This window comes from Notamacropus eugenii, chromosome 1 (genome assembly GCF_028372415.1).
Source record: "Notamacropus eugenii isolate mMacEug1 chromosome 1, mMacEug1.pri_v2, whole genome shotgun sequence".
Taxonomy (NCBI): Eukaryota; Metazoa; Chordata; class Mammalia; order Diprotodontia; family Macropodidae; genus Notamacropus; species Notamacropus eugenii.
Window position 1 is genome coordinate 287,660,513 of NC_092872.1, and position 6,638 is coordinate 287,667,150.

Below are 6,638 nucleotides of genomic sequence, written 5' to 3' on the forward strand. Positions count from 1 at the left end.
TGATCCTGTTCCCAATGCTGGGACACCAGGCCCCAGTTATCAACCCCCCCCCCTCTTGAAAATAGTTTCCTGGCCCTAATTCAGACCATTGCGGACACCTTTGAGGTATCCGACTGTTGGATTTGTGGGGGGGGCCTCAGCGGTTAAGCCAATGGCCATGGGTAGCAGTACCGCTGAGTCCAGTCTGGATCTTAAGTAATAGATCTGTAGTACATGACAGAACAAGATTCTGGACAAGCCAAGAAAAACACCAATGGTCTTTGTCCGAATCAGTTCCAGGTGAACATTGTTTAAACCAAACAGGACCTGAATTGCAGGAGACATGGCTGGGAGAAAGTAATTGTAAATGGACATTCACACAAAGGCCAGAAACCCTGGCTCGTATTGATTGTGCCCAGTATGCAAACAGATGGGATCAGAACGGTATTACCTGTTCAGATGGTAGGGTGATTCCCTGTACACATTCATTTTTCCCACCCTCTTCATACGAAGAGAGAACAAAAGGAGAATATCATGAAAGTTGTGGGTACAAGTTTTACAACCCCTCCGATCCCAGAGAACCATGTGAAGGGGGTCACGACCATGACTATTTGTGGAGTTGTATATATATGAATAGTATTAAGAATAACACAGAATATAAAGAATGGGTATGGAAGTGGGAGAATGGAACACATAGGATGATGTTTGATACTTTCTAGAGTGTAATCAATAGAACTGGGGAGAATTATCAACATTGTAGATGGAAGAGGAAACAACACCTATAGAAGGGTAAGTCAGAGATCATGAAAGGGGGACTATTAGGCCCGGATGATGTGAAGTACTTTCCGGCTGTGGATTATAGAGTAAGACTGTTTCTAGAGGAAAATCCTGCTTTGAGAGGGCATTATTGGATATGTGGACAGACAACCTATACTCACCTTCCGCTAAACTGAAGAGGTGTTTGTTACATTGGATTGGTGAGACCTAAATTCTTTTTCTTGCCTGAATCAGGGAAACAGCATCTAGGGGTCCCTCTATATGATGATCTAGCAAAAAGAAAGAGGAACATCGACACCTCCCTCACTCAGACTGGAAATGCAAATGGGTGGGGCGATACTTGGCCTCCTGAGAGGATAACCAGAGAGTATGGGCCTGTAACTTGGGCTCAAGATGGGAGCTGGGGTTATAGAACCCCTATATATCTATTAAACAGACTAATCAGACTTCAAGCAGTAGTTGAAGTTATAACCAAACAGCAAAGGCTTTGGACTTATTGGCTGATCAAGCCACACAAACTAGGGAAGTAGTACTGCAACATAGATTAATCTTAGATTATTTACTTGCAGAAGAAGGAGGAGTTTGTGGAAAGCTCAATTTATCTACATGTTGCTTAAAAATTGATGATAATGGAAGGATAGTGAAAGAGATCACCAAGAATATCAGGAAAGTTGCTCATGTTTCCATACAAACTTGGGGCTCCCATTTCAATACATCCTGGTGGTCCTGGTTTGAGGGGAGCTGGTGGAAGAGGTTACTGTGGTTTGGCCTTATAGCAATTAGTGGTATAGTATTACTTCCTATTTGTTTACCTTGTTTGATTTCACTAATTACTAAAATAGTTAGAAATTCTTTACTAAGACTTGCTAGAGTAGGAGAAAGGACTGAAGGAGCCATTCGACTGATGATGTTAAAGAAGGAAGGTTGGGCACCTGTGGCGACAAGAGATATGAATGATCCTGATTGGAATGAGGAGACTAATAGACAGTGTGAGATTATGTTACAGAACTTTGGTTGAAACATCCATGAGAAGTCTTCAGGCTGATAAAATAAGAGGAGGGATTGAGTGGGATAGACTTAGTGAAGACTCCTCAGATTGTAATTTTTCTCCCAAGGGTGAGGTAAGGCCTAAAGGCTCAAGGTTACAATATTTTTAGAATAGAATAGTTCCATATAAGGATATAAAACTGTGTAGTGTATTAGGGTCTCAATGATTGGACAAAACTTACATAATTCCTCGATGTCTTCATTTCAAAAGGGATAGGTTAGATTTCGTGTCTAAAATGTAAGACCATATTCTCAGCTAATGAGGATAATGGTCAGTGGGGGGAGGAGGGACTTGCGTTAGGGTCTATATAAATCACTGTCCTGTTCTTTGTCTTCGGCTTTCCTACTCCTACAGGTAAGCCCCGCTTCTCGAGAATCGAATAAATCTCTTTTCTGTCATCACTTTGAAAGGCCTCTGAGTAATTGATTTATGTAGGGACCTGAGCCATCCCACACACTTGTAACCTTAACCTAATATAATAAAAATGACAGTGCTACTTAAACTTACTTATTCAATTCCATACCAATCAAATGACTAAATGATTATTTTACAGAATTTGAAGAAAAATAGTAAATTTCATGGGGAAGTAAAATATTCAAGAATTTTAAGAGAAATAATGAAAAGAAATGGGAACAAAGGGGGTCTAACATTGGCCAGATTTCAAACTACACTGCAAAGCAATAATTAATAAAATAATTTTGACAGTAACAGGTTTAAAAATGAGAGAGAGAGATTGATCAGTGGGAACATATTAGCTACATAATATGATGAAACAAATAGGCTTAATACTTTAGTATGTGATAAATACAGAGATCTTAGGCTCACACTAGTTGACAAAAACTGTTGGGAAAATTGCACAATGGAAGAAATCCAATTTAGACCAACACTTCACACATTTTATTTAGATGAGCTCTAAAAAAATGTGAAACTTAGATATAAAAGGTCACATAACAAATAAATTGGAGAAATATGGGGAAAATACCTGTCTACTTTCCAGATAAAAGTCATGAGCAAACAAACAACAGAGAGAATCACAGAATATAAAATGAATATTTCTTTTTACACAAGCAAACCTAATGAAGTTAAGATGAAAAGGGAAACAATTAATTTGGAAACGTTATTCTAGCAAGTTTCTCTGAGAAAGGTCTCATTTCCAATATAAATAAGGAACTGATTCAAATTTATAAGAGAAAGAGCCATTCTCTAATTGATAAATGAGTTAAAATATGAACAGACAGTTCTTAAGGGAAGTAATTTTAATGTTAATGAGAGTTTTTTGATTAGGGGAGGCTCGAGCTCATTAAGGGGAACTTGATTAGGGGAGGTTTGTTTTGTAGGAGGGCCCACATATTTTGTAAATTGCTAATGAGGCACTGGGTCAAGAGGATCATGCCCTGGGACTCTGAAAAGTGCATATATACTCTGAAGTGAGCTTTTGCTTTGGGGCTTACTCTCTGTAAGAAGTTTTGTGTGCCAGATGAGACTCTGGGTAGCCATTAAACCCCTCCACCCCTGCTCTCTGCTTTGAAAATCGAGATGTTAGTGCTTCTCTCTTTCTGGTAACTATGTATGTATGTATGTGTGTATGTAATGTTCAGATAGCTGGATCTGTCTGTTGATCTGTGATGTATTCAGCAATGAAGGATGAACACACACCATGAATTGCTTATGGTCAGACAGTTAAAAGCCCTATCTGTTGGCCTTTATTTTTCTGCTTGTTTTCTCTGTTGATGAATGTAATTAAAGAAGATTGTTGACCCCTTAAAAGTTGCTTTCCTTGTAGAAAAGTGGATCTAAGAAGCTGGGCAGCAGGCCCTCCTGTGTATGCCATGGTGATTGCTGCAACAGTAACTCAGGTTACCTATAATCATATGAAAAAAATATTCCAAATCACTACTAATTAGTGAAATGAAAATTAAAACAATTTGAGATATTATTTCATATTCATCCATCAGAGTGGCAAAGATGAAAAAAATTAAAAATGATATATTGGAGCGGCTATGGGAGAATAAGCTTGTCAATGTATTGTTCTTGGAATAGTAAAAACCATTTGGAAAACAATTTGGAATCACAAACAAAAAGTTACTAAACAATTTGGGCCCTTTGACCAAACCATTAATTTCTAAAAAGTAAAATAATTTTCCAAATTGTGAGATTGTGGGTATTGTGAAAGAATATTCTATCTATCCATCTATCTATCTATCTACCTATCTATCTATCTGTCTGTCTGTCTGTCTGTCTGTCAACTAAATACAATGAAAAAATAGCATTAATTCCCTGTTTCATTATCAGTAATTCTCTTGCCTGAAGGGTGTCTTGATGGACCTTGTGGTATAATAGAAAGGGCTAGACAGCTTCAAAACCATCCTGGAACATAAGACTATATTATTTTTCTTTTGACAAATTTGTTTATAGCAAGTGGAATATTGAAATTCACACCTCTGATCTTGGGTCAAGGTTGAGATTCTTCTTTCTAAAAATGGCAAGGTGTTATTTAAATATCTGTCTCATTGAAAGTCTCATTGAAACTTTAAGTGAAGTTTTGTAAAGCAAACTTTTTTTTTATTATAGAATGGTTTAATAGGGAAGAGGCAAGAGATGAACCCACTGATCTCAAAAGGGAAAACGATGAGAAGGTGCAGAGAGTTTTAGGAATGTGCTCAAGGTCTCACAACTAATTCAGTTAGATTCATTTTAAAAGACATTTAGTAAGTGCTTTGGGAATGCAAAGAGAAAACAAAACTGAAAATCTGTCAAGGGACTTATATTTTTCTTTGGTGAAGTATTGGTGGTAGGGTGGGGATAATTATAATATGCAAACAGATTAATAAATGTAAGTTACAAAAAATAACAGTAATTTTAGTGTGGATAGAATCCTAACAATTGGGAGGGCAAGGGAAGGACTTATATAGGATGTGCCTCCTGAGCTGAGTTTTTAAGGCAGTGTTTTACCCTTTGGAGGCCAGCATTTTCATAGTAAGGTAATGGAATGTCATGTTTGGGGATGCATATGTGGGTCCATTAGGCTGAAATGTAGAGTACATGAAAGGGAACAATGTGAAATCATTCTGGAGAGACTTCAAGGTCTTGAAAATGTTAAATGGAGAACTGATATTTTGTTGCAGAGATAATAGGGAGGCATGGACACTTCTTGAGTAGGTGAGGGCCAAGTCAAGACCTCTTCAGGAGTATCTCTTTGGCAGTTGGGTTGAAGAGGGGCTAGAGAAGGAGGCACCTGAAAGCATAGACAAGTGAGGACAGTGTGTCAGTAGTCTGCACAAGAGGGATTTATGAGAATTTCAACTTGAGTGTTGGCCAGGAAACTGGAGAAAAGGGAGGGAAAGCTTGGAGAGATATCAGGGCAGTTACTAAGAGCACTGGGGCATCAAACAAGCCCATCTGGCTAAGACTCAATTGCTCTTTGCCATGCCTTTCTGCTATGTGTTGACTTCTGTTTCTTGTGCCCTAATTTCCTCTCCTTCACTCAAGGTATAAACTTGGTTTCTATAGCCTTCTACCCATTTCTGTTTTCCTTTGCGTCCTAGGCTCATTTGTTCTCCATGAGCTGTCAAAGGGAGATTTTGGCCACCCCTCTCCTTCACCTAATATAACTTCATGGAATTTGTTTAGCTGAAAAAACTTCAGTTTTTTCGAAATATGAAGAATTAAAGTAATGTTTTTGACTTCTAATTCAGTTGGCAAAGGTAAGCAAATCTATTTTAATATAATTTCCCCACAATGTACTTGCATTCTTCATCATTACTTGGCAGACATTAAAATGGCAGTATTAATGTGGATGAAGTCTCATATTGCATTTATCGAGAATTAGATGTAGAGAAGTTACATACATTTATTGAGGCCTTGGCCAGATATTTCTCATGCATGCGAAGCAGAGATAATCAACTTATCTTAATTGCTTCTGTATTAAACTAACAGGTGATTAATATTATGAATATGAAAATCTGCTCTGCAGAATGTGTAGAAATAAATTTTTAAGCAACTTAGAGTCAGGGAAGGAAAGAAAAGGATGTCTTCTGGCATACTTTTTGCTTGGATTGTTTCCTCTGTCAATTTCATGCTTATTCCCTTCCTGATCTGGTATCCCACTGCAGAGAGAATGCAAGGGAGTGGGGTTAGTAGGGGAGAGTATTGGGGTCTTGAAGTCTTTGCCAATAGAACACAAGTGCTCACCAATTCAGAAAGTCTTCAAATATGCTCTTTAAAAATTATTCTGGACTTAACAAAATAAAACAAGTCTTTTCATAACATAGAAGAATAAAGAAGGCCTACTCTGCAGCTTCAGCTCCAAACTAACCAAGTATGGAGAGACTCATCATCATGGTGGTGCTTTAGGGGCTTAATTCATTGATGAGTATAGACAACTCATGAAACAAAACTACCCAAGGTCTCTAGACCCTTTGTGAACCTCCTTCTCCTTCTTCTGAAGCCCTGAGGATGGTTTTGGGGAAGTATGCAGAGGACACTGAGCACCTCAGTATATTGGGATCACTTACATACAATAATTTAACTCAGGGTCCTCTAAGTGTAGGATCCTTTTCTAGGAATTGAACCATATCAATATGGGCAGACTCAAAATTAATAATAAAATCAAAATGAGGGAGTGGTAGTTTCAATGGCAAGATTCCTGACCAGTTCACCTAGTAGAGGGAAATAAAAGAAATGGTAGTATGGTAATAGTAGTAAACCCAGAAATGACACAATATCACATTTCATGGGGCCCTAGGTCAGGAAGCTTGGTAACACTCATGATAAACACAACCATTAAGACCACAAGGAAAAGAAGCACAATTTATGTGCCAAGTCTGATCTTACA